This window comes from Lactuca virosa, chromosome 4, assembly GCF_052849685.1.
Source record: "Lactuca virosa cultivar CGN04683 chromosome 4, Lactuca_virosa_CGN04683_v6, whole genome shotgun sequence".
Lineage (NCBI taxonomy): Eukaryota > Viridiplantae > Streptophyta > Magnoliopsida > Asterales > Asteraceae > Lactuca > Lactuca virosa.
The window spans coordinates 322,730,535-322,738,929 of record NC_136429.1 but is presented as its reverse complement, the minus strand read 5'-3'; positions in this window follow the sequence as shown (position 1 = coordinate 322,738,929).

The window sequence follows — 8,395 nt, the reverse complement described above, 5'->3', positions numbered from 1 at the left end:
TGATTCTATAACGCGAAAACAAGTTTGAAACATACCATGAAGATTACATTAAAATACTATAGGAGTATTTTAGGCACTATACAAATAACTTCTGTGATAACTTAAAAGACCCTTACGGATAGGTCTATAATCTTGCAATGTATACTTCCAAGGTTATATATAATTGAGAGTTTATAGACTTAGAATTTGTGATCTACTCTCCACTACCTGTTCCTTGTTTGGTTGTGGTTTTGGAGTAGGATCACTTATTCGAAGGTCTATTTAATCTTAAGATATATACAACTTGTATACATTGTGCAATTATAGGAGGACTCTGTAAGGATCACCCCCATAAAGTTACCTTAAATCTCATAGATTCTTTAGTGACATCCATTCTCGCACAACAAACCCAGATAAATGTAACCACTTCCTCATAAGTAGACAACAGAAGAGTCAAGGAGGAACAAGAACGAGTTCATGAGGAGTTTTCAAAGAAGGATCAACCGAAGTAACCAAAACGTCTTATGCGTCACACTAATAAATAATAATCTTGTTAACTTAATGAGCGAGTGGAAACACTGCTCACATTATGTGTTAGGATTATTTTCTTACATGCAGCTGGTAACAGTTATTCAGGTAACAGATATTCATTCGAGGATAGCCATTTCAAATTCATATAGTTTAATTGGTATAAACTCTTTTATGAATTGTTTCTAGTACCCTGTGGAAGTCAGGACCCGATACACTCAGAACTGGAATAACCTTGTCTTTTCAGCTTTCGGCTTGTGTCCACTGCTATAGACTTATTCCATCTCATCTTTGTATTCTTTTAGCAAAGATGCCTCCTCGCAAATCGAACAGACGCACTATTCCGATAAATCCAACTCAACCGCCACTACCCCCGCCACAGTTCAACCTGGCTGCTTTTCAGGCAGCGGTAACAGCAGCAACGATAGCCGCCCTAACCCAAATTCGTGTAAGTGGTATCAATGGATCTGGTGGCGGTGCTCACCTAAACAACCACAGAGATACCCACGAACACCCAAGGGAATGTTCGTATAAAGACTTCATGAAATGCAAAACTAGTTACTTCGACGAAAATGGTGGAGTCATCGCTCTGATGCAATGGTTCGAGAGAACAGAGTCGATTTTCGAGATCTGTTCGTGCCCCGAAGGGAGCAAAGTGAAGTTTGCTACCTGCACCTTCTTCGGAAGAGCCCTAACATGATGGAATGGCCATGTTAAGTCGCTGACTCTAACCGTGGCAAACTCTATGGGCTGGGAAAACCTGAAGGAAATGATGATGAGAGAGTACTGCTCAAGAGGCGAAGTACAAAAGCTGGAACAAGAGCTATGGGAGTTCAGGATGGTTGGCTCAGACATAGTGGCCTACACTGACAGGTTTAGCGACTTGGCAGCACTATGCCCCAGGATGGTTACCCCGGAGAGCAAGAAGATAGAAAGGTACATCTGGGGTCTGACTGCCCCGACCCAAGGAAATGTGTTGTCTTCTAAACCAGCCACATTCGATAGTGCCAAACGCCTGGCCCAACGACTCATTGACCATGAAGTCCACCATGACGTAGAAGTCCCGGTTCCTACGCCATCGAGGGAAGAGGACTATGGACAGAAGTCGGGGAACAAGGGGAAGAAGAAGCGAACAACACAGAACACCCTGCAGGAAGAACGAACGAGTACTATGTATACCGCCACAACACCTGCTACTCCAACACATGCCAGTCGATATGCTGGAACCCTTCCGAAGTGTGGGAAGTGCATCTATCACCACACCAGAGTATGCCGGAAAATGCAGTATCTGAACTGCCACAGAAAAGGACACACAGTCTGTTTCTGCAGGGCACCGGCTCAACCGATCTCCCAAGTCCCCGGAGTTGAAGAAAACCAAGCCTGCTATGGCTGTGGTGAGACTGGACACTACCAGGAGGACTGCCCGATAACAAAGAACTTAGGAGCGGATGGACAAATTCTGATGATCACCGCAGGGGAATCAACCTTGGAGTCGCCTTCGAGCAGCGGTACGTTTTCGACCTAGTAATTGTGTTCAAAATTAATTTATATTTATATATAAGATTAAAACTTGGGGATAACATTTAAAAGTAATTATAATAACTCGCTTGTTGAAATAAGTCACAACATTCAAAAGAACTAAAGGATCCGTTTAGAGAAGCTATGATGGCTGAACATATACATCAGGGTTGTGCATAACTAAGATGTTGCAGACTTAGAGTGAGTAATTCTGCCTTAATTCCTGCTCCTTGTTTGGTTGTGGATTTGAGGCAGAGTTACTCAGTCGACCGTCGTAGTCATCTTAATTATTCATAACTTGTATATGATAGGCGATCGTAGTGGTACCGAGGAGGATCATGATATAAAGTATCATCACCAGTTATCAAAAACACTTTCATTAGTATGTATGCGCACATCGCGGTACGATACGTAAAAGTGTTAACATCAAGGAGAAAACAGAAAGCACTAGAACATTTACAAGGAGTACATTTTTTGAACACCCTAGAAGTACATTGCGAGCGCACTAAGAGTACATTTTCGAGCACGCTAGGGATACATCATCGTATAACAAATATTTCTTTCCAATCGGCAAGACTTTGTTCAATAAAGAGTCCGCTACTACCTTTCGTCATGAGTGGGCATGATTCTCACCATACTAACTTTATATGTTTCTAATCGCCTCGATCGTCAAGCCCTCGAAACTCCCACCATTCGTATCAACAGTCCGACCTAAACCTCAGTTTTGTCTTTCTTATTCTAAACCTCGAAGTACTCGTGCGAAGAGTACTTTGTCTTCCGAAACCTTGCCGCCGTATGTTCCACAGACCTCTTCGAAATACCACTCGTCCAGCAGACCACGTTCAAGCACAGAGGCTAAGGACGAATACAACCCACCTATCATTATTCAATGTATACGCGAGGGTGGTATATGATTATGATTACGCAGATCTAGTATGTGTGTTTCCGCCCTATCTCCTGTTCCTTGTCTGCTTGTGGACCTGGGGCAGAGTCACACATCCGACCGTCTAACTAATTTTAATTATATACGACTCGTATACATGAGATAACGATAGATGGACTGAGTATGAATCCTATCATGAATAGTAGGGCATAGTTTCCAGGTCTACGAGTGAGTATTCTGCCAAACAGAGAAGCGCAACCCTAGTAGTACGGCTAAGAAAGCTATTTTCGGGACGAAATTCCATCTAACAGGGGGATGATGTGACAACCCGAAAATTTTTAAATTTTTGTCTTGCAAAGCTCAGCCAGTCAAGTCAAATGGGTGTCAGACTCATTTCTGCTATCGTTTAGCCTCGTTTGGAGTCCGTTTAAAGGTCCAAAGGTCAGTACATTCAAGCATTGAGCATAGAACTGGATCGCGTACATTTCTAGCATCAAATTCGGGCCTTACACTCCAACATCAGGAGTGTACGGCCGCACACTGGGTGTGCGGCCGCACACCCCTCTCCTGGCCGTACATCCACCTCCATATATAGGAGGAGGCCCCCTTCACTCATTCCTTTCATTTGGCTGCACTTTACTTTCTCTCTCTACTTTCTCTCTCTAAAAACTTCATCCAAGAACACTCTAAGGGCCTCAAAACGTCAATTTCTCCAACATTCAGCTTGATATACTGGTAAGACACCTTGATCTAACCTTAAAACTCATCATGTTCTTCGTGTTCTTCATCACTTGAAGGTGTACGGCCACACACATTCATAAGGTGGTCGTACACACCTCAAAGACTCTCCAAGGTGAAGAGTTTGTCCTTCATTTGCTAGTTGGACTTGGTATTGGCCTTGAAACACCCGAAAAATCGACATTTTGAGCATGAATGAAGAGTGTACGGCCGCACACCCCTATGTACGGCCGCACACTCCCTTGTACGACCGCACACGCCCACTGTACGGCCGCACACTCCTGTGTGCAACCACACACACATGCTGATCGCACACCCATGGCCGCACACCCATCAATATGGCCGTACACTCCCTTTTAGTGAGTCACATGTGATTCCAACACTTGGTCAAAGTGTTTCCTAGTCCCGTGAGGTGTTTCCTTGCATTTGGTTTCTTCTAAACACTATATTTATGTCAATATATGCCATTATATGTCTTTTAGGACTTCATTCGTGGAACTTCTCATCCTTACGCGCGTATTCGTTTGAATCACCCACATCAGGTGAGTTCATACCCCGTAATGAATCTTTTAAATGTTTTAAATGTTTTAAGGGGGGGGGGGAATACAAGTTGAAGACAATGCTAATTGTGTAATTGTTTGTTATAAATATTTCAAAAGGATTACTTATGTCATTTATAAGGCGTCAAAACATTTCAAAAACTCTTTTAAAGTTATGTTACTTTATAGTTTCACAAAACTCCGTTTTTAAAGTACTGGCATAACTTGGTAGATAAAAGAGTCTTTTCAATATCAGTTCAAGGAAAACATTAGTAAACTATAATAGGTATAGTTTATGAAAACCACTATTCATTTCCTTCTAATACAATAAAACATACAAGGAGTCAGTTCAAGTACATTAATAGTAAACTATAATAGGTATAGTTTAGAAATCCAGTTCATGCTAGATGCAATACACGATAATATAAAGAGCACCCACTATAAAGAGAAACAGGGAGGAATACACTATACTAAGTACCGGGAAAAATCACGTTAATATATCTTGCCGGGTTTGCATTGACACTGTATGATTTCACGTACCAGGACTAGCAGGCACGAGGTGATAAACCTAATAATATATCTTGCCGAGTTTGCATTGACACTGGTACGATTTCACGTGCCAGGACTAGCAGGCACGAGGTGATAAACCTAATAATATATCTTGCCGAGTTTGCATTGACACTGGTGCGATTTCACGTACCAGGACTAGCAGGCACGAGGTGATAAAACTAATATTATATCTTGCCGAGTTTGCATTGACACTGGTACGATTTCACGTACCAGGACTAGCAGGCACGAGGTTATAAAACTAATAATATATCTTCCTAGTTACATATTAGTTCACATTTAAACCTTTAATTAACCGACTTAGGACTAAAGGCTACTTTAGACTCCCCGAGGTGTATTGTTCATTTAATACTACCTGGAGTCTGTATTGTACTATTTTAGACTCCCCGAGGTGTGCTTTCTGCCTTACTTCCTGTTCCTCTATAATACTTTAGTTTATACAGCACGGTTATATATCATTAATATCCAATAGATAGTTGGATGTGTGCTTTCCGCCTTACTTCCTGTTCCTTGTTTGGTTGTGGGCTTAGGGCAGATTCACCCAATTAACTCTCTATCCGATATCAGATCCTATATAGCCAGTATAAACTAAGTGATTATAGAAGAAATCACTGTCGTCACCATTTTATTAAAAGAAGTAAGAGCTTTCCTTAAAGAATCTTTTCATTAAATATAAAGGAACCATTACAATTAACTCCACGAGTAACAAGTGAACACGCTAGAGTTATATATAACAATGATCTAACAGACAATGGGATGCGTGCTATCCGCCTTACTTCCTGTGCCTTGTTTGGTTGTGAGTTAGGGCAGATGCGCACAGTCGATTGTTTGTTTACTCTGAGTTTTTATATCACTTGTATCCATTTAGTACTCGTAGAAAGGATTGTAGAATCATTTTTACGTATCTTTCACCAAAGTAGAAAATATAGGATTTTCTAAGAGGAACTGGCGAACTTTTCTAATCAGAAATTATAATTTATTTACATCACTAAAATCTTATGAACTCACCAGCTTAATTGCTGATCAACTCTTTCAAATAACTTGTATTCTCAGGAGCCTAGTAGACAGGTACTTGTGCTGGGAACTCAGAAGATGGAGCAATATAGCTTCACGTATTGATTGTTATTTGCTTATGTATTCTATGTTTTGTGAACACACTTTGTAAGCACCTTCTTTCTAATGAAATGGTTGTTCATTACTTTGCTTACTATGATGCATGTCTTGTGATACTAAACATGACGTCCTCCACCCTAGAATGTTTCCGCCGTTCCGGTTTTGGGGTGTGACAATGCATCACAAAATACATTCTTGTGATTGTTGATGACTACACAAGGTTCACCTAGGTCTTCTTACTTAGGCTAAAATCTGAAACAGCCTCGAAACTTATTAATTTTATCAAAAGAATTGAAGTTCTTGTCAAACTTCCTGTTAGAAGCATCTGTAGTGACAGTGGCTCGCAATTCACCAATGTCACCATTGAGAAATACCTCTCCGACAAAGGCATCGACCATAATTTTGATGGGTTTTGAGCACTATAACATCCCTATGGTGCACATACAACCCTAATGCTTTGGATCTAAGTTTTCTCTGGTTATACATGCAATTTTCATTTTCCAAAGCATGAAGCCTAAGTAGCATACAACATTGATAATTGAAACATAAAAACAAGTAATATGATTACCTCTTTGTTGTATCTTGAATAACTTGGCCTTACAAGAGCTTAGCACCTCAAATGTGATGCCTCAAATGTTTCAAAAAACACCAAGAACAAATGGAGGATTATTAGAGAGAGGTTGGAGGAACCAAAATCGGATATACACTTCTTAGAATACTTGTGTGTGATTTTAGGGCTTAGGGGTTACATTTATAGTGTAGAATTCCAAGCGATCACTTGTAAACCCTAATCCATTCACTTAGGCTTTTGATCCAATAGCTCATTTGGACTAACACTTCATGGACTCTCACATAAGCTTAATCCATCACTAATCAATCATGGATCATTAGCCCAAACTATATGTATCACTGATTTACATAATCAGTCCCCGTTAATTTAAATAGTCTCTTTTGATCACTAAATTAATTCCAAATTAATTCTTGATAAATACCAATTAAATAATATTATTTCTCAATTAATATATTATTCTTATAATATATTAATAAATCACAAATAACCTCTTTCTCAAATATCCTTCCTAGCAAATTGTTCCGGTGAATGCAACCCAAATGGACCATGCTACTATCGGGTCAAATAAATACAAATTATAGTTACGGGCTTAGACACCTAATCCAACAGTCTCCCACTTGGATAAGTCTAATAACTATAACTGCAAGTACGACTTCAAAAACCAACTAGCAATCGTAGCTCTCAAAATCCGCTGTCAACTCTGATCAATAACGCGTCCTTTAGATAAGGGATCATATAATCCTCTCTTCTTCAAGATATCGTGTGGAAAAATACATGGAATATAGTCATACTTATTGTCCAACAGTTTGTTTCCCGATTTCTGATTTGTTTGACATAGAACTTAATTGAACACATCAATTGAGTCCTGACCGGGCCCGCCACTTAATTCAAAACAAAATCATTGAGGGGCCCAAGATATCGCTTTTATTCCTCTTAGTATAAAAGGAACAGATAAACTTCAACTTATATGCTTGTACTAATTACTTGTTAAATTATACACAACAACACGTTTTATAACATCAAGTTACTGATGCGCTTTCGTACTATCAATGAACAACCAACTCTCAATCAACAACTCATATGTCTTGGTTTGAAGACTATACGATATTATCGTCTCACAATCACTCGTGATAAATTCCATGAAGTGATTCATGTGAGCGTGGGTTTAGTCCAATACTCAAATATTATTTCAGGAGGACGCATGAACGTTGTAGTAAACTTTTTCTATGTCTAAGCACCTTAGACAATCTACAAGCTAATTCATGATAGTCTAACCTCATAGCCTACTTCCAATGTATGATCGACTGTGGATGGTGTGAATAATCTTATTATTCTGGAAGTTAAAACATGCAAGTTGAAACAATAGTAAACAATTGACACAAGGTAGTAACTTTACTCGTACATAAAGCTCCTTTTATTCAATCATCAAATGTAAATTACATTTTATCTATTACAAGTTTCTAAACAACTATCTAATCACTAAAACTAATATCGTCCTTCAGCCCAATACTCCTAGCATGCTGCAAGTGCTTAACCCTACTCAGTCCCTTCGTAAGGGGATCTGCTAGGTTTTCCTCTGACGATACCCTCTTTACTACAAGGAGTCCTTCTTCTATCCGATGTCTTATGAAGTCATATTTTCTTTCGATGTGCCTGCATCTGCCATGATCCCTTGGTTCCTTGGTTAAGGCGACCGCACTATCGCTATCACAGAAAATCTCCATAGGCTCCTTCACAGCTGGTACAACTCCAAGGTCTCCGATGAAGTTCTTTAGCCATGTCTCCTCCTTCGACGACTCACTTGCTGCTATATACTCTGATTCGCACGTCGAATCAACTACAGTCTCCTGTTTGGAACTTTTCCAAGTTACTACTCCTCCATTTAGGGTAAATACCCAGCCCGACTGAGAGCGGAAATTATCTCTGTCGATCTGAAAACTGGCGTCACTATACTCTTTC